The sequence below is a fragment of the Mesoplodon mirus genome, assembly GCF_964341445.2.
Source record: "Mesoplodon mirus genome assembly, chromosome: 14".
In the NCBI taxonomy this organism is placed as follows: Eukaryota; Metazoa; Chordata; class Mammalia; order Artiodactyla; family Ziphiidae; genus Mesoplodon; species Mesoplodon mirus.
In genome coordinates, this window is record NC_138990.1 from 59483993 (window position 1) to 59506531 (window position 22539).

The following is a 22539-nucleotide window of genomic DNA, read 5'->3' on the forward strand; positions in this document are numbered from 1 at the left end:
TCTTGTTCCTGGATTCTGTACCCCACCCCGCAACCACCCAGACTATGTGCTTGCAATTCAAGTGTCTGGCACCAGATGGCAGTGTTGCTCTGTTATGAATTTTAGACAACCCTCTCCTCTGAGAAAAGTTTTAAATTTCATTCATTCATTCATTCAGCAGATATTTACTAAGTACGTACAATATGCCAAGCACTTTTAGGTACTTGGGATACAGCAGTGAACTAAACACAGAAATTTGTGCCCTCTTGGAGCTTATATTCTCATGCAGGGGGATGGTGAATGAATGAGAAAAACACTTGGTATATCAGGTGATAATAGGTGCTATGGAGAAAAATAAAGCAGAGAAGGGGGAAAAGAAGGACTTGGATGGGGGGATGTAGTGAAGTTAAAGTGGAGGTCAGAGTTATAAGATCTTAGAAACTCTGCTGGGAAAGGCTATGGAGGCTTTAGGCAGGGGGTAAATCATAGAAGCAAAAAATGCTTGCATAGCATTTTAAAGGGGGTTATATTTGACAGATGGGGAGACTGAGGCTCAGAGAAGGAGAGTGACCTGCCCAGGGTGAAAAATCTGGAGGGCACAGGCTGGCAGCCTTCAGTTCCAGGCCCAGCTCACCCTTCCCTCCTGTCCCACCTCCTCCCAAACCCCACCTTGGTCCTGTGAGGGGCCCTCTCTCAATTTGGCAGAGACTATGAACTCACCAAATTCTGTGTACGTTTCTTCCTGAGCACATTTTCCAGCCTCTTTTGCAATTAGTATGTGCAGTTACCAAGTTCTGGCCAATGGATATCCGGCCAGAGTGATGTATACTAATTCCAGGCCTAACCCCTAAAAACTTCCTGTAGGTACTTCTGTGCACTCCCCTTTTCCCCATCTGTGCAACTAGAACTCTAGAGGACTCTAGAGCCCTGGAGGATGAGGAAGGCAATAAAACAGGGGTCCCTAGATGACTGCATGAAGAGCACCTCAACACCCTGCTTTGGACTGTGATGTGAGTGAGTCTGGTGTGTTAAATCATTGAGATTTGGAGGTTGTTTTTTACAGCAGCTAACTCACCCTAATTGATACACTCACCATGACTGAACCTAACTGAATACATGTCCCACCAGCTTCAACTCCCAACACTATGTGTAGGGGATGCCTGCTGTTTCCGTCTGCCTGCGCAGCACCATTCTCTCTTTTCTTGGTCATAGCTCCCATTTTTATTAGAGGAGCCACCCCTCTTCTTGGTGAAGCTATTTCTTATGGGGCCTCTTCACCACCACCCAGAGGGGGGCGTGTGATCCAGTGGCCATTGGCGTACACCATCCTCTTGGCCAAGTGATTGGTTCAGGGGTAGATACATAATGCAATCAGTCTCACTTAAGATTCAGGCTTTGGTTGCTGGAAGGAGAGTCTCTCCTCCACTGAGATCCTGAGTGTTGAGGAGGTACTGACTGATGAGAGCCTGAGGCTGCTGGAGCCATTGCCCAAGGACACAAGAAGAAGCTGTTGGCAGAATGAAGCCAACACATTGAGGAAAGTAGACCAAAGGCCCAGAGAGAAGGTCCAACTCTGCATCATTCCAGTCTTCGCAGAAGCCAGGCCTGCCTTCAGTTTTCCCAGTTGCAAGAGCCAATGACCTTTTTTAAAAAATTGATTCCGTTTGAATTTCTGTCACTTAGCACTGAAAGAGTTCTGATTAATAAGTAATTATTGATCCAGTATGTATTGAGACCTACAGCTCATGTTGTGAGCCAGAGACTGGGGGTAAATGGTGAGCAAATTAGACACGAGCTGCTAGGACCTCCTGTCCCCATACACAGATATATTTGGCAGGTGGGCCTGATGCCAGTGTAAAGTAGGAGAACAACCTGTCGAGAAATGGGGTGTCATTTTTCTACTTTTTAGGTTACTGGCTTATCAGGACAGAAGAGGGAGTGTGTGCCTTTTCCTTTACACTTCTGGAAAGCCCAGCTTTTGAGTTCTTGAGGTTTGAGCTTTCCTTATCAGCCTGAGGGAAGTAACAGTCTTTGGTCTGTGTTTCCGGCCAAATGGAGAAGTTGCCAGGCTGGGGTGGGCTGCCCTGTGATTTGGAGGGCCTGTGCCCATCAGGTGGTTAAACGGGGAATCTGTCGGTAGGGCCAGGAGAGGGGGCTGGCCTTTGGGGAGTGTGGGCCTTCTTGGACTGCAGAAGAGAAGAGTTGGAGGTTCTGTGGGGCGTGAACACCAGAGATCGGCCCCCAAGAATTGCTGGATGGGAGAGGGGCTGTTCTGTGCCTGCGAGAACTGGACCCCAGGTGCTGAGGCTCAGGGACCTTGAGAAAGGTCTCCAGGCCAAGTCTGCCCCAGAATCAAGGTACCTCCTCTGCACGGACCATGTGGGCGACAGCAGGGACAACCATGGATTGACGATTAAGCCCCCGCCATCAATCTTCACGGGCCAGGCATAGCCTGGGGTCCTTCGATAACTTTTTTCATCAAGTACCTATCATCATGACAAATGCAGGTTTTAGCAAGATGTAACCTACTTGGGGAAATGTTTAAATGCAACGCTTCTTGCACTGTAAATTTTGTGGCGAGATTAACCTGTATATTTAATTACAAATTGTTACAAATTATGAAGGGAAATTATGGGGCTCCATGAATCCGTTTAACTGAATTTCATCAATTCCGTGGGAGTAAATGATATTTTTTACCGAATGAGGGAGTTGCTTTAGGAAACCTCCTTAGGTGCAGTTTAGTCTTACGGTTAAATGGAGTTCGGGGACTCTCACAGTTCTTGGAATTTATTTTCTATCAAGACAAATTATAACAATCGCTTATTATGTGCAAGAGCTTCAGGCCCTCTTGATCCTCATCGCTCAGTATCTCAGAGGTAGAGAAACTCTCTCTGGCATCCATAAAGAAATCTTAAGCAAAACCCTGATTGGTATCACTGGGATGTGTCCATCCCCGAACCAATCAATTTGTCAAGAGGACTGTGTACTTGGAATAGCCAGCCTAGATGATCTTATTCAATTCTCACAACAACCTTCTAAGGTAAATATCATTATCTCCATTTTACAGATGAGCAAACTGATGTGGAAACAGGTTAATTTACTTGTCCAAAGTTGTGGAGGACATTATTATTGCCCACCAGCACCTAGTTCCCCTCTCCTTCCCGGAACGTGGGAGGATGGTGCTTTCCAGCCCTCTTGAAGTTAAATGAGGTCATGTGACTTTCATGTGAATGGACCTGATATGGGTCACTTCCCAGTGGCAGCACTGAATTGCTTGTGCTTGACCCCCAGTTTTCTACCCTCTCCACAGTGGTCGAAGAAGGCCGTGTCAATCTGGAGGGGCACCACAGGGTCTTCACATGGAGGGCAGCTGCACAGAGCCACCTAGACATGTAGCAAGGCTCTGTGTCAGTGAGCAGACCTTTCTTGTTTTAAGATTTGGGGGTTATTTGTTCCTGCAGCATAACTTAGCCTATCCTGACTGATGTAAACATCACTCAGCTAATAAGCAGCAGAACTAGAATTTGAACCAAAACGTGTCAGGCCCCAAAGCCTGTGCTCATAGCTATTCCTCTAAATTTCCACCATTCTTTGGGAGGTATTTTTGCAAAATTTGCACTTCTCCTAACTCTAGTGTTCTGTGTAATCTCTGTGAGTTTTGATCTCCAAGGGATGCAGCTTTCTCCCTCAGCTTTCATACACTTCCTGCGTAGCCATGTTTCTCCTCGTTCTCATCAATTGAAATTTGGCAAAAAACAAGGGACTTGCCTTCAGAAGCAGCCGGCACACCTAACTTGGGTATGAGTGGCTCTTCTCTCCCGCTGTCCTCCAGCCAGTCTCTGCCCCTCACTGTGATCCCCATCTGGGAGCCCGATTCCTGCTGGAGACTCTTCGGAGGAAGATCCAGTTGGGAGCCCAGGGTTATTGCCAGTGTCGTACCAGGGAAGGAAAAGCCTAGAGACCAGGCAGGTTGTTGCTGCGCCATCCGCTGGGGAGGAATGGAAGGTAAGACAGCCTCGGGAGTGACAGGGAATCCAAGAGTCTCTGAGATGCTAAGAAGCTGGGGAACAGAAACCTGAACGGGGAAGCCCAGAGGCGCCCCCAGCAGTGGTTTGATGTCATTGGTCTGCAGCGCAGGCTTGAATGTATACATTACACATTACCCAGATGATTACCACACAATGGACAGGTTCTTGCCACCCTGGGCTGGGCACACAGAGAGGCCAATACAGACTTGTGGATTGTCTGTGACAAGACTCAGACCTCCCTTCTTCTCCTGGAATCATCCGTACAATTGGCCCTGCGACTGCTTAGTTGGAGTTGAGCCTGTTCACTCACTGTTGTTTCAGAGGAAGATGAATAGCCCCCCTAGGGGAGAGGATGCCCCTACAGCCCCAGGGGTGACAAGTTGGGGGACAGAGCAGGGGTCTGGGAGGTTGTGAGCCCTCCTAACAACAGGGAGGACATTCATGGCCATTGTGTCTGATCTTCAGCTACCCTCTAAACACCACGCTAATTGACCACCCAAACGCCATTCTCAACTTCTTCCCACCCCCCCCGCCCCGCCCTCTTCCAACCTTAGAGGCTGAAAAAGTGACACTTTCCCAGCCTCTTTGGGGGCATGAAATGGTCACATAACCCAGTTCTGGCTAACAAGACGTAAGAAAAATTTGCCGGGAGTTGTGGGGAATGGCAATGGAAAAGCTTCTGAGAAAGATTTTTCATCCTTGATCAAAGAAAAGCACATGAAGAGAGCTCTTTCCACTTTGACCATCACCCTACATCTGACTTTGGAGGAAGTCTTAAGATGTGATATCTGGAGCTGTGGCAGCCGTCTTGCAACTGTAAGGGAGAATATAGAGAGAATTTGGACCCTGATCCAGAGCGCTGGCATCTTGAAGTTGCAAAGCCAGCTTGATAACTGCCTACCTCTAGACTTCTTAGTAGGCAACTCTCTTATGGTTGAAGTCCCTGTTAGTCAGTTTCTATTACTTGCAGAAAAACACACAGGCTCTTTTATAGACATTACCCTTAGGGTACAGATGAGACCTGGAGAGGTTAAGGACTTGCCTGAGGTGTCCTGATGTGAAAGGACATGTCCTCTCAGGGGTGGGGCCTCTGGAACACCAGGAGAGGAGTAGGGAGCCACTGAAAGTTTCTGAGCACGAGGGAAGGGGTAGTTGGAGGAGGCACAGGGAAGGTTTGGGGGGACTTTGACCAGAAAGCACACATGCAAACTCGCAGGTGGAACAACAAAGGGTAGCCGCCTTCCAGCAGGGACTTCCTTATGGCTGCCTCCAGAGAGCCTGCAGGAAGGAAGGAAAGGCAGTGGCTGGGATTCAACATAGACTAAAAGGACCTAAATTTAGATCAGATATCCAGGGAGAGGCTAGGAAATCCACTTGCAATTCTCTCTCTCTCTCTCTCTCTGCAACGCTTTGGCCTACAGAGCACATCCAGCTACACTTTCTTATATGACCCTCCAGCAGTCCTTCATGGTCGGCAGGGCTGAGAACTGTCATTTACAGCTGAGGCCACAGCAGCACAAAACCACACGGTGGAGGACGGCCAGAACCCTGGTATCAGCCATCTTTCTGGGAGTGGAAAACAAGTAGCCCAGATTTGTAGCATTTGCTGATTTCCATGGTGTAAATACTCCATGGCTGATTTTGCCAACCTTTAAACAACTTTCTTGCAGAATTACTGGCATTTAACAATCGGCTCTTGGAGCCCATAGGAGCCTGCTCCAGGACACCCCTGCTTTAGACGCCGCCCACCACGGCCCCCCGCCCCCGGCCCCCCATCCTGACTTAGTTCAGGCCCGCAGGCCCCTCCTGCCTTCTGCTGGCAGGTCTGTCCCTCTCCCACCCCGACCCTGGTTGTGGGCTTTCAGCTCGTGGCCCCCCACCTTGATACTGCCATGTGTGTTCCTACCCTCATCCCTGGTTCGTCACCTCTGCTTTCCCTTAACCCTGACCCCAGATTCCTGCCCCTGGCCTCTCCTGGTAACGGGCTGGATGGCTTGTTGTAGGACCCATTCCCTCCTACCTTGGCCACAGCTGCTCCGTGTCCCTGGCAGCCTGCCTGGATGGGCCCCAGGGCCTCGTATGGGACATAACATTCCACCCCATGATGTGGGACTGGGGTGTCTGGATAGTTGCAGATGAAGAGGCCCAGGGATCTCACTCTGAATTTCTTTCATTTTCCAAATGTCACACTCTTCCCTCACAGTGCTCTGAGACCCCCTCAAAGCCTGGATTCCCTCCTGTCTTCCTGAGGGCAACCCTCTCCCATGCCCTCCTTCGCTGACTCTCTCTCCCTCACTGAGTGAAGGAACACGTCTCAACTTGACCCACAGCCCCTCTGGCTCTCCGGGACCTCTGTCCTTTCCAACCCTCCCCTTCGGATCCACCCATCTGGTGTCTGCGTCTGCTGTCCTGTGTCCAAAACCTACTCTTCCATGCTCCCTCCCTGCCTTTATTAAGGTCTTATCACTGTTTCATGACCCAGATCCTAACCATCATTACTGAGGTTTCCATCAAACCTGCCACCTCCCAACCCACCCCTGAAGTCCCACTGCATTTCCAGTTGAGCTCTTCAGCACGCTTGAGCATCACTTCCTCCAGGAAGCCTTCCCTGATCTCCCCACTCTCTCTGCATCCTGAGTAAACCTTGATTGTAACTCTTCTCTCATTGTGATATAGCCATTTATTTGGGGGTCTCTCCCATTAGGCCATAGTTTTTTTTGGAGGACAAACTATGTCACTCTGCCTTGAAGCCTAACACAGTGCCTGGCACGAGGTAGGTACTTCATAAACATGGTTTACTTTGATGACGCCTGGGGTTAATGGTCATTTCTCTTGCAGCACGCTAAAAGCACTTCCTGTTGGAGTGCCTCTCAGCTCCTCCACTAGAGTGGAAGTCTCTTGAGGCCAAGAACCTGTCCTGTTCCTCAGGGCCCTTCCCAGTATGTAGCTTCAGGCAGCTTCCTGATGCTGGGGCACCATAGCTACTTGGAGGAGGGTGGGCAGAATCAGGTGTGTGTCCCATATGTCTTCAGGTGCAACTGACTGTTGACTGAGGCATCTCAAGAAGCAATTAAGTTTAAGATAGCTTTTAGTTACATGCTTGCAAGTCCTCACCCTGATTACGAAGACCCCTGGAGGGGCAGGGGGCTGTGAGTTCTGCACGGAAGCTGGTGGCAGGAGCAAAGGCAGGAGGGCTGGGAGCCAGGCAAGCCGGTTCCCGAATGGCCCATCCAATCCCAGAGAGGCCAGAGGAATCTTTGAATGTGTCTGAGGGGCTGCGGACCGCTGATGAGGGCGGGGCAAGCCCTCCCCTCCACCCGTTGGCCAGCCTCCTTAGCAGGGAACATGGACTCTGGCTCCCAGCTGGAACCCCACGAGGAGAAATGTTCTTTTGGTTTTCCTGTTGGAATCCCACGAGCAGGAATGTTCTCGTGGTTTTCCTGTTGGAATTCCATGAAAAGTGCTTTCATTCTCTCATCCTTGTGCTCCTGAAGTTTCAGGGGCATGGGGTCCGGAGGGATTCCCAAGCCTGGCCCCTCCCAGGCTTTGCCTGCGGGCTCTGGGTATCTAACTAGTATGGAAACCTCCTGGACGAGGAGCTCTTTGGCCACAGACAATGCTGTTGCTGCAATTTCTGAGCTAAGCTCTGGTAATTTCTGTTCTGCTGCTATAAACGGGGTCCCCTGGAAGGTGGGCAGCCCTAGTCTGGGGTGATGAGGTAGGATGTGGTGATGCTGAGATGGAGCCACACTGACTGGGTCTGGATCCAAGCTACTTAGTGGCTGGCTGTAAACATACCTGAAAGTCTCTGAGCCTCAGTTTCCTCATCTGAATGGTAATCTAGTCTATGGCATTAGAATGGTTGTGAGGGTGTGATAAATGAGATGACTCCCCCCGTCTCCTTTCACCGAGCCCAGGACCAGGCAACACAAGCCGCACCCTTGGTGAGGTCCAGCCACTCTGTGCTGTTGCTGGGCAGAATCTCTCTTTTTCCTTGGCAGTGTCTCCTCCGTCTCACGACTCCATTCCCAGGACCCCTTCCTACTCCCAACAGCTCTGGCCAGCTGTCAAGGGTCATGTGCAGGTGCCCATGAGCCCTACCCCTGGCCCCACCCACCTGCAGCCACCTCCCCTGGAATTTTTGGCAGGATGAGGGGCCTCTTTTGGACCACGGACGTTTGAGGAAAGAGGCCAAGGGCTGAGGCCAGAGCAAAACGTGTCCAGCTGGCATGTCAACTTTAGTGAGGCTCAGCTCCTGGTACAATGGCTCAGTGATTCCCCCATTGGGTGCCTCCCATCCCTGCCCTCCTCCTCCTCAGCATCATCATCCCAGCCTCTTTCTCAGGGCACTTGTGTATTCACTCTCTGTCTGAATCGCTATGAAACCCTAGTTAGGTGGGTGAGGCATAAATCACCTTCCTCGTTTAGGGAAGAAACTGAAGCTCAGACAGAGTAATACCAGTAGGTCACGCTTTTTTAGTTCAAAACATTTTGCAATAGGTAATTCGCTCACATGGTTGACGGATCAGAGCTGTGTGAAGATGTGTACCGTCAAAAGCCCTGCTCCCACCCCATCCCCTTTCACCTTCCCAACACAAGGTAACCCCATTTGCTAGTTTCTTAGGTATCCTTCCAGAATATCCTTCTGTAAATCCAAGCAAATAGGGCATGTGGTCTGATTTCCCCACCCCCTGCCCAGATGGTAGCATCCCACACACCATGCCTTCCACTCAACATCCGTCTTGACAATCTCTCCCTGTCAGTTCCTAGGTGTCTCTTCTGTTCCTTTACCATCACTGACCACCTGCATTGAGTATTTGCTGCTGCCAGGTGCTGTGCTGAAGGATCCATGGGGATATCGTCACATCAACCTAAATGCCTGGGGCGCTCTTACCATCCCCCTTTACAGATGAGAAAATTGAGGTGTGGAGAGTTAACCTAGTCCAGGGGACACGCCATCTGGTTCCAGAAACAGCGCTCTCATCCGCCGTGCAGCCTCAAGGTTCTGGAAGGACCCACCTCTTGATTTTACCCACCTCCCAGTGAGTGGTTTGAATGCAAACACCCAGCTGTGCTGAAAGCCACAGTCTTTAGGCTGCCAACTCACACACACCCAGTTGCTCTCTTCCCCGCCCACAAAAGGAATGGGTCAGAACGTTATGTCAGTGGTTAGACATGTGCCACTGTCTCACCGAACCCCCAACATGTAAAAATTATTATTCCCATTTTCTGGAGGAGGAAAATAAAGCTCTGAGAGGGTGAGCGACTTTTTTAAAGGGATTACGACTCAGGACTCAGGTCTCCAGACTTCCTCCTGGCAGCCCGCACCGTCTGACTCCCCTTCCTCTACCTGCCTCCTGGGACAGGGCAGTGCTGCTGCTGGGGTCCCTCTCTGGGAGGGAGGTGAGGGCTGCACCTGCGTCCCCAAGGGGCAGCTGTGGAGGCAGAGCCGGCTCTGGGTCAGCTCAGGTGGGTGGTGGGAGGGGCTTCTTGAAGGTTATAAAGAGGGACGAAGATCTGTCCCCTCCCCAGAGCTGGGCTTCCTGGGACAGGAGGACCAGACTCCTTAGAGTGACGCCAGGGCAGCTAAAGTGGCTGCTGGGAGCCCTTTTCCACAAAGAATTGGCTTCTCTGATCAGCCAGGATGATGGACTCTGCTTGGTTTCTTGATCCTCCCAAATGCACTGGGTGGGGGTGGGGGGGTTGGGGGTAGGCCCTGAGTCGCCTGCTGGCCTGTCTGGCTCTTGTTCTGCTCCTCTGGGCACTCGGCTATCCAAACCGTCCCACCAAAGGGAAGACCTCCCCAGGATGGAGAGGCTCAGGGCTTGGTGGGGGGCTGACCTGCGCTCCCAGCCTGGGGAGCCGCGGAACCAGGGACGTGTAGCCATCAGCAGAGGGGCCCTGCTCCCCACACCCTCAGGCCCTTCGTAGTGTCCGTGTTAGGGTCAGCACCCGGGGTGCCGCAGGTGGGTCAGGGTGGTCTCAAGGCCCATCCAGCTTTGGGACATATGGTTCCGCTAACTCTGCAGTGCCTTCCTCTGGCCCCTTCTCGCCGGATTCCTCTGCCTCTCCCTCCTGCCTGCCCTCCTCTCTCCTCCCCAGCATTCCCAGCCCTGCCTGTCTCTCGGGAATCCCAGCAATAACAGCCACCATTTATTGACCACATGCCACATGCATTACAGCTGCCATTTATCAAGCCCTCACTGTGTGCCAGGCATGTGTGAAGCATCTACACACATGCACACGCACATGTGTGCTAAGTCGATTAATACTCGAAACGCCCAAGGGAGGAAGGTAGTGTTATCATTTTTTTGCATATGAGAGAACTGAGAAGTGAAGAGACCCATTCAAGGTCATGCAGCCAGTGCGCAGAGGGAAGGTCTGAGTGAATGTGGGCTGAGTGGGCATCCCAGGTGCGGGGAAGGAGCCGGGAAAGAAGCTTCTTGTGGGTCAGTAGGGCTGGTGCCCAGGCAGCGGCTGGAGACTCCACGCCCTCAGTACGCCTCTAGGCCATGGACCATGGGCCCAGTGGAGAAAGGAAATGGTCCACTGTGTGTGTCCCTCTATTCTAGTGCTCGTGAGTGGTCACCCTTCCAACTGTCCTGAGTTGTGAGCTGGGGGTGGGTATCAACAAAGAAAAACCTCCTCTCTCTTCCTCACTTTGTCTTTCCATCTCTCTGCATCTTGATGCTTCTGTTTCCTCTGTTTCTCTGTCTCACTCAAATCTCTTTCTTTCTCTCCATCCATCCATCTTTCTTTACCTCTTTGTCCTGGCAGGGGGTAGAGGGAGGCCTCTGGAGCCCAGGTGGGGTTGTGCCCTCACAGCCAAAACCTTTAGAAGTCTCAAGAACAGAGAGGCTCTTGTTATTGCAGTTGGATTCTTTCGGCTCAGAGTCCAAGGTCTGCCTCAGCTTAGTAGACACACCTGGGAGCACCCTCTTGGCCCCCGGACACATCCACCACACAAAGCTTCCACCCATGGTTATGAGGAACTGGATGGCTATTGGGAAGCCATTTCCTGTGTGTGACCTCTCACCCTTTTCCCTTTGGGGCTCCCCAGGGCAGGTGGTTGCTTATCCTCTCTATCAAACGGGCCCTCCGAGGGCAGAGCTGTGCCTCCCTCACAGGTGGAGGACGCTACCCCTCTCTGATCCTACATCTGTCTCACTGCCTTGCTCCTTCCTCATTCACTGGCTCTCCTGCAGGAGGTCTGGGCCTTTAATTCCATTTCCTCGGCCCTGGATCTATGCCTGCTGCTGACCAGCGCATAGCAGCAGGGGGCTGCTTTCCCAGGTACCCCTGAGAGAGCCCTTCCCCTAGGGCAGGAGGGCAAGTCAGGGAAGAGGTCACTCTTGGAAAGTTGCATTTCTGGCTTTTCTGAAAGTTGCGAAAATGTGGCTTTGAGCAAGTTAAAAAAGAAATCAATGCCATCTCCCACAAATGATACCGTTTCTCAGGCTCATGGAGCCGCAGTTGGTAGACAAACAGGACATTAAAAATAGCTTTGTGTTTCCCAATCTTACAGCCTCTGGGGGCTGCAGGGAGAGGCCTTGGCCCAGCCTGGTTTTCTGGCCCATTGTCTGCCTGCCCCCGGGTTAGGAGTGGGCGTGGGCGCTGTTTCTAGGCACAGTAATTCCCGGTCAGAGAAGGGAGGAGAGGGAATTCTTGGCGAGGATGAGCCAGATAACACACACTTGAATGGAGTAGCTGTTTGGTGTTTACTTTTCCTTTCCCAGGCCAAGAAATAGAGCACACTCCATTTTGAACTTTGGTTTCCACCAACTTTTTTTTTTCTTCTCCTCTGCTTTTTCTTTTTTTCAAAAGTGTACAGGGGGAGACTGAGATACAAGGTCTTATTTCCATCTGGGCTGTGGCCCAACAGCCTTGACCAAAAAGTTACTTAAGTCATATTTCCATCATCTTCAGATGGCTGTGTATTTATTTCTCACCAAAGTAAAATCCCAAATGGACTGCAGATATTTGCACGAGTCAAAACTGCTTCCTCCTGGCAGGGTTGGGATGGGGCTTTGATCCTTCTGAGAAAACAGAAATGTTGGCCTCAGCCCGGCAACAGTGATGCCTTTGGGATTTCGCAGAACTACCGGAGAGCTAGGCCTTGACGGGGTGGGATGGGGATCTTGGGATCCAGAGAGACCATATCCTGGAGATGGGTGTGGGAGCTTTGAGAAGCAAAGCCGGATGAGTGATCGGGGCAGAAATCAAAGCAGGTAGCGTCACTGAGCAGGTGACTGGCCCAGAATAACCCGCTGGAGGATGGCAGCCACCAGAGGAGTGCTGTGAGCACGACTCTGTACAGAGAGAAGGGCGAACTGTGGAAAATTACTCAGGGAGAAACCGCCACTCCTGGACACAGAGCCCTGCTGTTAGGCCAGTGTCCAGTGGCCCCCATCTCTTTCTTTGCTCCCTCACCCCCCAGGGCGCTGAGCCTGCACTGGGAAACAGCCCCTGGCCCGAGCCGGGCAGGTTCAACCCTGGGTCAGGAAAGGCAGCCGGGTTACCGCTGAGACAGGGCTCTTCTCTGCCACCAGGGGGCGCCCTCATCTCCAGGGTGGAAAGCCTCTGGGTGCCCGCTGTCCGCCTCCCCAGATGGCTCCCAGGAGGAGAGGGTTTGAGTGAGGATGGTGGGGGGCTCTCCAAGCTGAGGGGGATCCACTTAAGGGCTGAGCGGACGAACATAAGGAACCAGAGAAACAAAGAAAATGGGAAAAGACAGAATGTCGAAAGCTTGTGTTCTGACCTCTTCTTCCCTCTGCCTTTTCCTGTTTCTCATTTTCATTGATGTCCAGTGTGTATTTACATTGTTCCCTCTGTTTCTTGGCTTTCATTTTCCTCTTTTTTGGCTTCAGGTCCCTTGCAACAGTGCTGATTTCTGTAAAGTGAGTCCTAGGTTGCTGCTGATAAAATCAGTGTGATCCATGATAAAATCGCAGATGTGTCCCCGTGGTCATGGGAGTTGAGAACTGAAGGCTCTGCAGAGGAACAGAACCTTCGCTTACTGACAAAGGAGGCAGAAAACTGCCAGTTTGTACCACTTCCAGAACTTTCCCAGCTTCCTCAGGGCTGTCCTTTCTGCTGCCCTTTTCCCAGCCCCATGCAATTCCTCTTAGCCTGGGCCCTCCTGGCATCCCAGGCTGCAGGGCCTGCGCGGGACTCTGTGCCCCGGGGTCTGACTTTCTGGGTGGAGCCCCCCTTGGTAAATCCGGCATCAAGTGCAGGGAGCTGGGTCTCTGGTGCGGTTTCTCCCCTGGCTCCTCTCCATCCGGGTCAGTCAGCAGGCCCGTTCCCCAGCCCAGGCCCGCCCTCTCTCTCCCACATCTTGGCTCAGCGCTCTGTTTTGCTTTAAGACTTTCTTTCAAACAGAGCCCAGAGTTGGCCACCAGTGTCTCTGGCCTGGCCCACCTCGAAGCCTGACCCTGACTCACGGCCCTGGGTCCCGACAGGACGTGGTTCCCACCGGTTTAGAAAACTCGGGACAGCAAAGTCACAGACCACCTGCACCCTCTTCTTCCGCTCCAGACGTTATTTATGTGTGCGGCTTTGTACTCGTTGCTAAATGCGGCCTGTGTGAAGGCTGTTAATTAACCCTTTGAGAAATGAGCTTCCCATCAGGGAAGGGACAGGAATCAGGAACATGTTTGTAATCAGGTTGTTACAGGCCGATGATTTATCCTGCTTCAGAGCAGTGGCTTAATGAAGCGGAGGAACGGGTAGAGGAGATGCCCTCCAGAGTGGTGTAAATAAAGCCCATCTTGTGCACACAGATTGTCAGAAGGGCCGGAAATTCTAAATCAGCGGTGCTCCTGGGCCTTGGTGAGGGGGCAGGAGGTATGTTGGGAGGCAGTGGGGGGTGGCAGTCTGCCAAAGCTCGCCTGTGTGATCAGGAGGTGGGTGCAGACAGCCCTCCCGGTGATGAGTTGTGCGGTCACTTCATCCCCTTGGCCATCTATAAAATGGGACCGTGCCTTGCCCTGCCTTCCTCACAGGTCAGCTGTGGCGAGAGGACGGAAGAGAGACAAAGTAGGAGGTGGGACTTTCATTCCCACTTGTGAGGGAGGGTCTGGGGAGAGGATATTCAGAAATTTTCTGGAGGGACCTCTATTCCCTCACCTGCAAATGAGGGTCATTCTAGAACCTTCACGGCTGGCTATGTGATTGTAGTTCCCCCGATGCTGAAGACAGTCCTTCTCCTGAAATGAGAGGCCAGCTTTCGGGTGTCCCTGAGCCTTGGTTTCCTGACTCAGGATCCACGGTTCCCCACCCTCCCCAGATGCTTGGAAGGTGGCGCTGGGAAGAGCAGGCGGGAAGTCCCACCTTGTCCCGGCTGCGTGTGGGCCTCAGGGACTGAGTGGGCCACCAAGGCCTGCCGATGTTTTTAACGGCGACTCTTTACGTTCTGTGTAAGGCATGCCTAAGAAGCACCATTGAGAGCAAGGGCTCAGACGCCTGCACTCAGCCAAGCTTCCTGTCAAAGCTGAATGCGCCCAGAGCACAAAAAAATGTATTCACAGCTCTCAGCCTTCCCTGCTTCCCAGGCTTATTTCATTTGAAAATATTCAGAGCTGGAGAGAGAGGAGGAAAAAGAAACAAGAGTCCAGCCTGATTCCTCAGTGACCCTGCATCTGCTCGGGGGTTGTGTAACCTCTCGGAGCTGCACATTTGCCAACTTAGAAGGACGTTGTGAGGAGTTGATGAGATAGTGCGTAGGAAGAGCGACTTCAGCAGGGGCGGCACAAAGAGTGCTCCCCCCAGCCCTCCCTCCCCTTTCGTGGACCCCCCTCATTCTCTCCTGAGGTCTCCACATCACCCCTCCGTTGCTTCCGTTTATAGTTATAAAAGGGACCCAGGTTAAACCAATCCAATACCTTTCAGTGATTTACCCAGAAAGCCAAGCGAGAATGAACTCTCAGGTGAACTGAACCCAAATATCTGTATTTCAGCGTGACTCATAAACAAAGTAAAAGTGTATGTGTTTCAGGCTTCCCTGGTGGCGCAGTGATTGAGAGTCCACCTGCCGATGCAGGGGACACGGGTTCGTGCCCCGGTCTGGGAGGATCCCACATGCCGCAGAGCAGCTGGGCCCGTGAGCCGTGGCCGCTGAGCCTGCGCGTCCGGAGCCTGCGCTCCGCAACGGGAAAGGCCACAACAGTGAGAGGCCCACGTACTGCAAAAAAAAAAAAAAAAAAAGTGTATGTGTTTCGAGTTTTCATTTAGTTAGCTGTGCTTTAGCAAGCTTCCAGGTGATTCCGAGGCAGGCTAAAGTTTGAGACCACTGTTCTAGAGTGTGTAAGTGCTCCCAAGCCTAGAGGTGAGGCAGGAGGGAGCCATGACATTTCTTACTTGCAAATGGCTCCGGGAGCCCTTTGCTAGGAAGGACACCTGCTTTGGCCACCTCCTTCTTCCCTGGGGCCTCTAGTCACTCAGGAAGGGCCCAGAAACCCACTCTCCACTCCAGGAGTGAGGAGTTGGAAGTTGCCTTTGGGGAGTGTCTGTGCCCCTTGGAGGTTGACTTCTGACTCTCCATTATGGCGTGTCCATCTCCTCACTCTTGAGGTCCAGAGACGACTGAGAGTTTTCTCAAGTGTATCCCACCCATAGCCCTCTGCCCACCCACCCCCAGGGTCAGTAAAGCTACCAGGATTCCCTGCATCTTGGTTTTCCCAACTGGCAGACACATCTCAATAGAACTTCCTGTGTTGATGAAAATGTTCCATGTCTGTGCTGTCCAACCTGGCAGCGACAAGCCACATGTCACTGTCGAGCACTTGCAATGTGGCTAGAGTGGCTGAGGAACCGAAATTTAAATTTGCTTTCATTGAAGTTAAAGTCAGAGAGCCACATGTGGCTCATGGTGACTACTGCACTGCATAGTGACGTTTTAGAATCTCCCTCAATGCCTTTGTCTCTGAGCTCTACCTTCCCTGCCCCCTTGACATCTGCTCCAGGCCTATGGAATCCTGTCCGATTGCATGGAAGGGAAACTGAGGCCCGAGAGAGAGGGCACCCTGGGATGCATAGGAAGCTGAGGGGACTGGGACCCACCAACTACCCCTACTCTGCCTTCAAGCCCAGGCCTCGGGCCAGCGGCCCCATCAGACCCTGGCCTCTGGCCGAGGTGTGGGAAGTTGAGTGTGATGAAACCCAAGCCCCCTTGGCTGGTGCCCAGCTGTGGTTTCACACTTGAGCCGCGGAGTCGGGCGGAGGCGGGTGGAGAGGACTGTCAGAGGATGGGAATTCGGGTGGCCTGGCCAACAGGCCCTGTGAACAGGAGCTGTCCCCAAGGGGGTTTCCAGGCCGAGCAGGCTGCCAGATTCTGTGGGTGCCTCCTGGCGGCTGAGGGCTCTGTGTGACCCAGGCCCTCCAGTTGCCCCGCCGTGGGGAGCAGCAGAGAAAGGACAGTGAAAGTGGTGAGTGTGTGTGGTGAGTGTGTGTGTGCGCGTGTGTGCGTGTGTAGGGGGTGTGCTCCAGCTTCTCTAGGGAGGAAACCAGCCAGCTCGCCCCGCCTTCACCGCCATCATCCCGTGCTCCATAATTTGCAGGGCCCAGCGTAAAATAGAGACGCAAGGCCCCTTGTTCAAAAATTATTAAAGATTGCAAGAAGGTGACATCAGAGCATTAAACCAAGTGCAGGGCCTTCTGAGCACGTAGTCCTGAGTGACCGACAGGCTGCAAACTCATGAAGCTGGCCCTGCCCCCAGTGCCGGAGACAGACATGGGAAGGTCTCAGAAGAACAGAGTACCTATCTTCCTGGCCAGCCTGAGGGCAAAAGCTGGCCCGTTCCTCTGTCCTCAGCCCTGCGGGGCTCCTTGGGGCAGACAGAAGTTTTGAGTTTCTTCCAGGACATGCACCCCAAGTCTTCTCTTAGGTGGGCTGATGCCTTCACACTGGGATGAGGGAGGCTTGAGACACCATCTCAGCACCTGCCCTGATCCCTGCCAGAGCCGCCAGGGGGAGACCAGGGAGGCAAGATGCAGCACGAGGTCATAAAAGCAATGCACATTTAGTGAGTGCTTACTTCACGCCAGGTGCCTTGCTAAGTATCTTGCCAGTATTACCTCGTTTGATCTTCCTAACACGCCAAGAGAGAGGTACTCTTGTCTGCCCCTTTTATGGATGGGAAAACTAAGCCCAGAAGGAGGGACTTTCTGCGGTGAGGGAAATGTTCTTTATCTTGATTGTGTGGTGTGTGACATGCATGTAGACGTTCATCAAAATTCATCAAGCTGTACACTTAATCTGCACGTTTACTGTGTGTAAATTATCCCTCAATAAAGTTGATTTATTAAAAAACATATTTGGAAAACTGAGACTTTGAGAACTTGCCCAAGGTCGCATTCCTAGTAAGTGACAGAACTAGGATTTTTAACTTAGACTAAAGAGGAGTAAGTACCAAGCTGGTGCAAAGATCCCCGGTCCTGAAAGATGAGGTTCCAGACCTACCGACTTCTTGTTCTTGAGCACATTACAGAGCCTCTCTGAGTCTCAGGCTCCTCATCTACAAAATGGGCCTCCTGAGGGGGTGGTTTAGGGTGCTGTCAGGGACATGTTCACAGGGTGAGAACCCCACAATGTCCCCAGAAGCTGTACTCAGTGCTCTTGTCCTGCTGTTCGTGCCTGTGCACTGGGGGCAAAGCTGAGGCTCTCATGCGGCACCCTCCTCTGCCTCTACCAGACCCTCTGTGGCTTTCGGCTCAGGTGCTGCCTGGTAACTGGGAAGCAGGGGCATGGTGGGGCATGGCCCATGCAGGGCGAAGGTGGCAGGGTGACACCAGGGCTCTCCAGGGTGGCATGGGAGGAGGGGACCTCCCTTTGTGGAGTCACTGACAAGCTCCCACAGAGGGAATTGATTTGTGATTTAGAATGTGGAGGATGGGAGGTGTCTGGAGGGCGCTTGCTAAGGTCTTCCTGGTCTTTGTTGGAAGGAGGATGGAGTTTGCTGTAGATTTTAGTAGAAAAAAATATCAACTTAAGAACGTCTTAAAAGTTAAGAGTCTCAGGCTTCCCTGGTGGCGCAGTGGTTGAGAGTCCGCCTGCCGATGCAGGGGACACGGGTTCGTGCCCCGGTCCGGGAAGATCCCACATGCCGCGGAGCTGGGCCCGTGAGCCATGGCCGCTGAGCCTGTGCGTCCGGAGCCTGTGCTCCGCAGCGGGAGAGGCCACAACAGCGAGAGGCCCGCGTACCGAAAAAATAAAAAATAAAAAAATAAATGCTGTTAGACCAAGAACTGAGAACTGGGGTTAGCCTGCCAGCACGAGGACTTAGGCCCAAACTCTACCAAACTACCAAGGGGGTCGCCCAATCCATTGCTCAGGTAGGAAAGTGACTCTGGACCCTACCAGCTTCCTGACATGGGCCAACTCTGGTGGTTCTGTTTCCAGGCCAATTCCTTCTCAGTTCTGTTTTTGGGGAAATTCTGTTGTTTTTATCCCTAAAGAGCCGCCTTGGTCCCCAAGTCCTAATAATACATCCATCAGTAGAGTAACACATGTGTTACTCATGAGAAAGCTGAGGCTCAGAGAGGTTAGGGACTCTCCCAAGGACACACAGTGAGGTCTTGACAGAGCCACCCCAAGCACTCTGGCCTCCTGGCCCCCTGTCCAGCACCATGATACACCCGTTGCCTCTAATGCTCTCAGCCTCCACCCCCCCACCCCAGTAATGGAACCCAGCTGAGTGGGGTTGGCTGCTGAGAGGCTCCAGGCTTGGCTTGGGCCAGCGACTCATGGAAATTGGGCCATTTTCTTTGGGCGGAAATGAGAAGCAGATGTGGCTCGGGAGCTGGGGTGCAGGCTTATGCCATGTCAGGGGTCTCAGGTTACACGAAGGAACACGTGACTATGGTTACAAAAACAGCCTGAAACCCCCAAGCCCCACATCGTTGGGGGTCTGCCCCAGGCCTGGGGAGCCGAGCCTCATCCCCACACCTTACCTCCTGGGTAGCCCCTGAGATCCTGGAGGGAGCGTGAGACAGGAGGGGCTGAGGGAGACTGGGGCCTTGGCTGCCATGCCTTCTCACTCTCACTCTGTAAGGGGGCGGCAGGGTGTAGTTACTGCCCCTCAGCTCAGGGCTGAGCCCCAGCAGCAAGTCCCTGTCCTCTGGAGGACACCCAGGAAGGGCAAGGCACCCTGTACAGAGGCCACAGCAGGCTCCCCCCGAGGGCTGGCTTGAGGCTCGGCCCAGGCCCCAGACGCCTTTTACTGCCTGAAACACCTGGTGTTTCACCGCTTTGCTCCAATCCTTTGTGTTAAGGGATTGTCCCTGGTTGCAATGCATAACCTTTCTGAGAAAGCATCCGGTCTTAGGCAGTATTCAGGCAATCTTACCTGAGTGGAGATTAACTTATCATCTCCTTCTAAACAGCCAGTGGGGCCTGGACCCAAGGGGAAAGGGCAGAGGCAAGGCTCTGGAGGAAGAGGCTGGAGATCCTGGCACAGGAGGGGCCCAGGAACAACTTGGCAATGGCATGGTTTGTGTGGAGGGGTCTCTGCTCAGACCCCTGATCTTCTCCCTCAGCCAAAGGGGCAGGGCCCCATTCATTCAATCATTCATTCATTCATTCAATAAATAAATGGTTCTTGTATACCCACTGTGGCCAGGGCAGTGGGCTAAGCCCTGAGGATCCAAAGGTGACTGAGCATGGATTTCAGCTCTAGGGTTTCACTGACTGCTGAGGGAGCCCACCAATAAATAGCTTTGATTGACTGATTGATTACTGAGTGTATACCATGTGTCAGCAGTATTCTAGGCTCATAGCATCTACGGAAGGGAGACAGACTATAAAACTAAAAAATAGGGCTTCCCTGGTGGTGCAGTGGTTGAGAATGCGCCTGCCGATGCAGGGGACACGGGTTCGTGCCCCGGTCCGGGAAGATCCCACATGCCCCGGAGCAGCTGGGCCCGTGAGCCATGGCCACTGAGCCTGCGCATCCGGAGCCTGTGCTCCGCAACGGGAGAGGCCACAGTGGTGAGAGGCCCGTGTACCACACACACAAAAAAAATTAATTAAAAAAAATAATAAGTTAAATAATATGTGTAGAAGGTGAAAAGTGCTATAAGAAAAGAAAATGGAGCAGGTGAGGGGGATCAGAAGGCACAGGCTGGTTGCGGTATTCACAGGGCTGGGAGGGTGCACTTTCCTGAGAAGGTGAGACTGGAACAAAGACTTGAAGCTGATAGGGGAGATGAGAATGGGTTTCTGGGGGGTGTGCAAAGGCCCCGGGGGCAGGAGGCGGCCTCGGGAGTTCAGGAGCAGCAAGGAAGCCAGTGCGTCTGGGGTGGAGAGGGAAAGGTGAGAAGGGATGGAGGTCCAGAGGTAAGGAGGACCAGGCCAGGAGGATCTCAGAGGCCACTGTAGGGCTCCAGCTTTTATGGTGAGTGAGATGGGAGGTGCTGGAGGGTTTTAAGCCGGGAGATGTGTGTTGACTGGCTTTTTCAGAGGACCGCTTGGGCTGTTGTGTCTGCAGTAGCCTGGAAGGGGTTAGGGCCAGGGAAGGGGTCCGGACCAGTCAGGAGATATCTACAACAGTCCAGGTGGGAGGTGACGGTGCTGTGGCCAGGCTGCACGGTGGACGATGGGAGAGGCACCCCGGGAGAAACCTGAATAAGGTTCTACGGTAACGGGAGAAGGGAGTGATTAAGTCTAAAGAAGGACGCTTTCTCAGGGGATGTGACTCAAGCAGGATCCTGAAAAATGAGCAGTTCAGCAGTCACTCAAGAGAGTGAGCATTCCAACACCAGGTGTGACAGGGGCCAAAACAAGAGAGAGCCAGGTCTGTTTGGGGACCCGTGAAGTAGCTCGTCAACGTCAGAGCAGAAGGGCCAGGGGAGGCCGGATCGGGAAGGAGCTTGCCACTCTGCCAAGGGTGTTATCCTGTAGACACTGGGGAGTTTGGGAAGAATTTTAAGCTTGAGGGCTTAAGACCTAATTTCCCATTAAGAAAAGTTCTGTGGTCACCACGAAGGGCTGGGAGGGAGGTGGCGAGAGGAGACCCAGATGGGAAGCAGAAAATGAGGGCTGATCCAGTGCGGTGGGGGAGGGAGGGAGGGATGAGAACAGTTTAGGGAGAAGAGAGGACCAGACGCGTGTGGGTTTAGGGAGAGAGGAGCAGGTGCTTCTGAGGAAGAGGATGAGTCAGTTTGGGACAGGCTGAACTGCAGGAGCCGCTGGGAGATCAGCTAGCAAAGTCTCAGAGCAGCCCATGGGTGGGTTTGGAGCTCAGCGAGGGGATGCGTCCAGAAGCCTCGAGGGGCAGGAGGCATTTAAGCTGTGGAAGTCCACCAGCTAGAGGGCCCCTCCAGATTTTATTTATTTATTTATTTATTTATTTATTTATTTATTTTTTCGGTACGCGGGCCTCTCACTGTCGTGGCTTCTCCCGTTGCAGAGCACAGGCTCCGGATGCGCAGGCCCAGCGGCCATGGCTCACGGGCCCAGCCGCTCCGCGGCATGTGGGATCTTCCCAGACCGGGCCACAAACCCGCGTCCCCTGCATCGGCAGGCGGACTCTCAACCACTGCGCCACCAGGGAAGGCCCCAGATTTTTATCTTTAGGAAGATCTAAACAGAGCTATCGTTGCCTCCTCTTTGCCTCCCTCCCAAGGCCTTTGAGAGATGGGGAGAGAAAAACATTCCTGAGGGTGAAGAGGAAGAATCCAGGAGTGGGTCTCCTGGGGTACCACTGAGAAATCCCTGAACTGGTCCCACTTCACCCCGGAGTGTCTGTGGTGGGGGGTCTAGATAGGCAGGGGTCTTGGTATCCGTGTCTATGGATCTCTGCATGCAGATATGTAAAGTGATGTGTTTTTATCTCCCCGTGATTACTGTTTTCCTGTAGCCCTTCTCCATGAGTCTTATTGCCCAGTAAAGTGGAGGGAGGATTCAAAATAAGGCTTCAAGCAGGGGTGAAGCAGACGTGATGTAGAGAAGCTGCTTCTGATGGCAATGGGGCCAGAAAGGGGGATCCAAGGAAGAGGGAACATGAGAAACAAAAGGGCAGCACCATCCTTCAACCTCAGAGGCTGGTGTGGGAGAAACCCCAGTCAGCTTTGAGGGAAAATCTCGCTGCAAGGGATGGGTGGGGCTTGACTCAGATTGCAGCGGGGAGGAAATTTTAATGACACTCCCCTTTGCAAAGCAGAGATTCAAGATGGTGCCAAAGCACTATGGTGCCAACCAGGAGGTGGTTTGAAATGGCTGAGGAAAGGGGTCTGGGAAGTGGCTTCATGGAACGCTGCTTGTTCCGGTGTGGCTGGGAAGAATGCAGCCAGGTGGTCCTAGGTCCCGGCGGCCATAGAGGCAAGATCTGTACCACCAGCCACATGTGGGGACCACACACTTCAGCATCACCCCTCCTCACCCCAACCAGCGAGCCCCAGGGACCAGGTGGGACCAGCCCTGTCCCACCTGTGTGTGTTTGTAAGAATGCAGAGGACTCCACTCAGAACTTCCACCTCCTCTTCCCACTACCATGAGGTCCATAAACGTCTCTTTGCACCAGAAAGTTATCTTGGC

The 22539-nt window shown here is 52.8% G+C and overlaps 1 long non-coding RNA gene across 2 annotated transcripts in view; it reads left to right on the forward strand.

Annotated features, from left to right (window-relative positions):
* Positions 1–22539, forward strand: part of LOC309815680 — a 188661-nt gene that overhangs the window by 127403 nt on the left and 38719 nt on the right. Inside the window, exon 4 of one of the 2 annotated variants that reach the window (XR_014295919.1) lies at positions 8838–9361. The exons of the other annotated variant lie outside the window; for it this stretch is intronic. This is a non-coding gene — a long non-coding RNA (uncharacterized lncRNA). Of the gene's footprint in view, positions 1–8837; positions 9362–22539 lie in introns of those variants that run through there. 2 annotated transcript variants of the gene reach the window in all.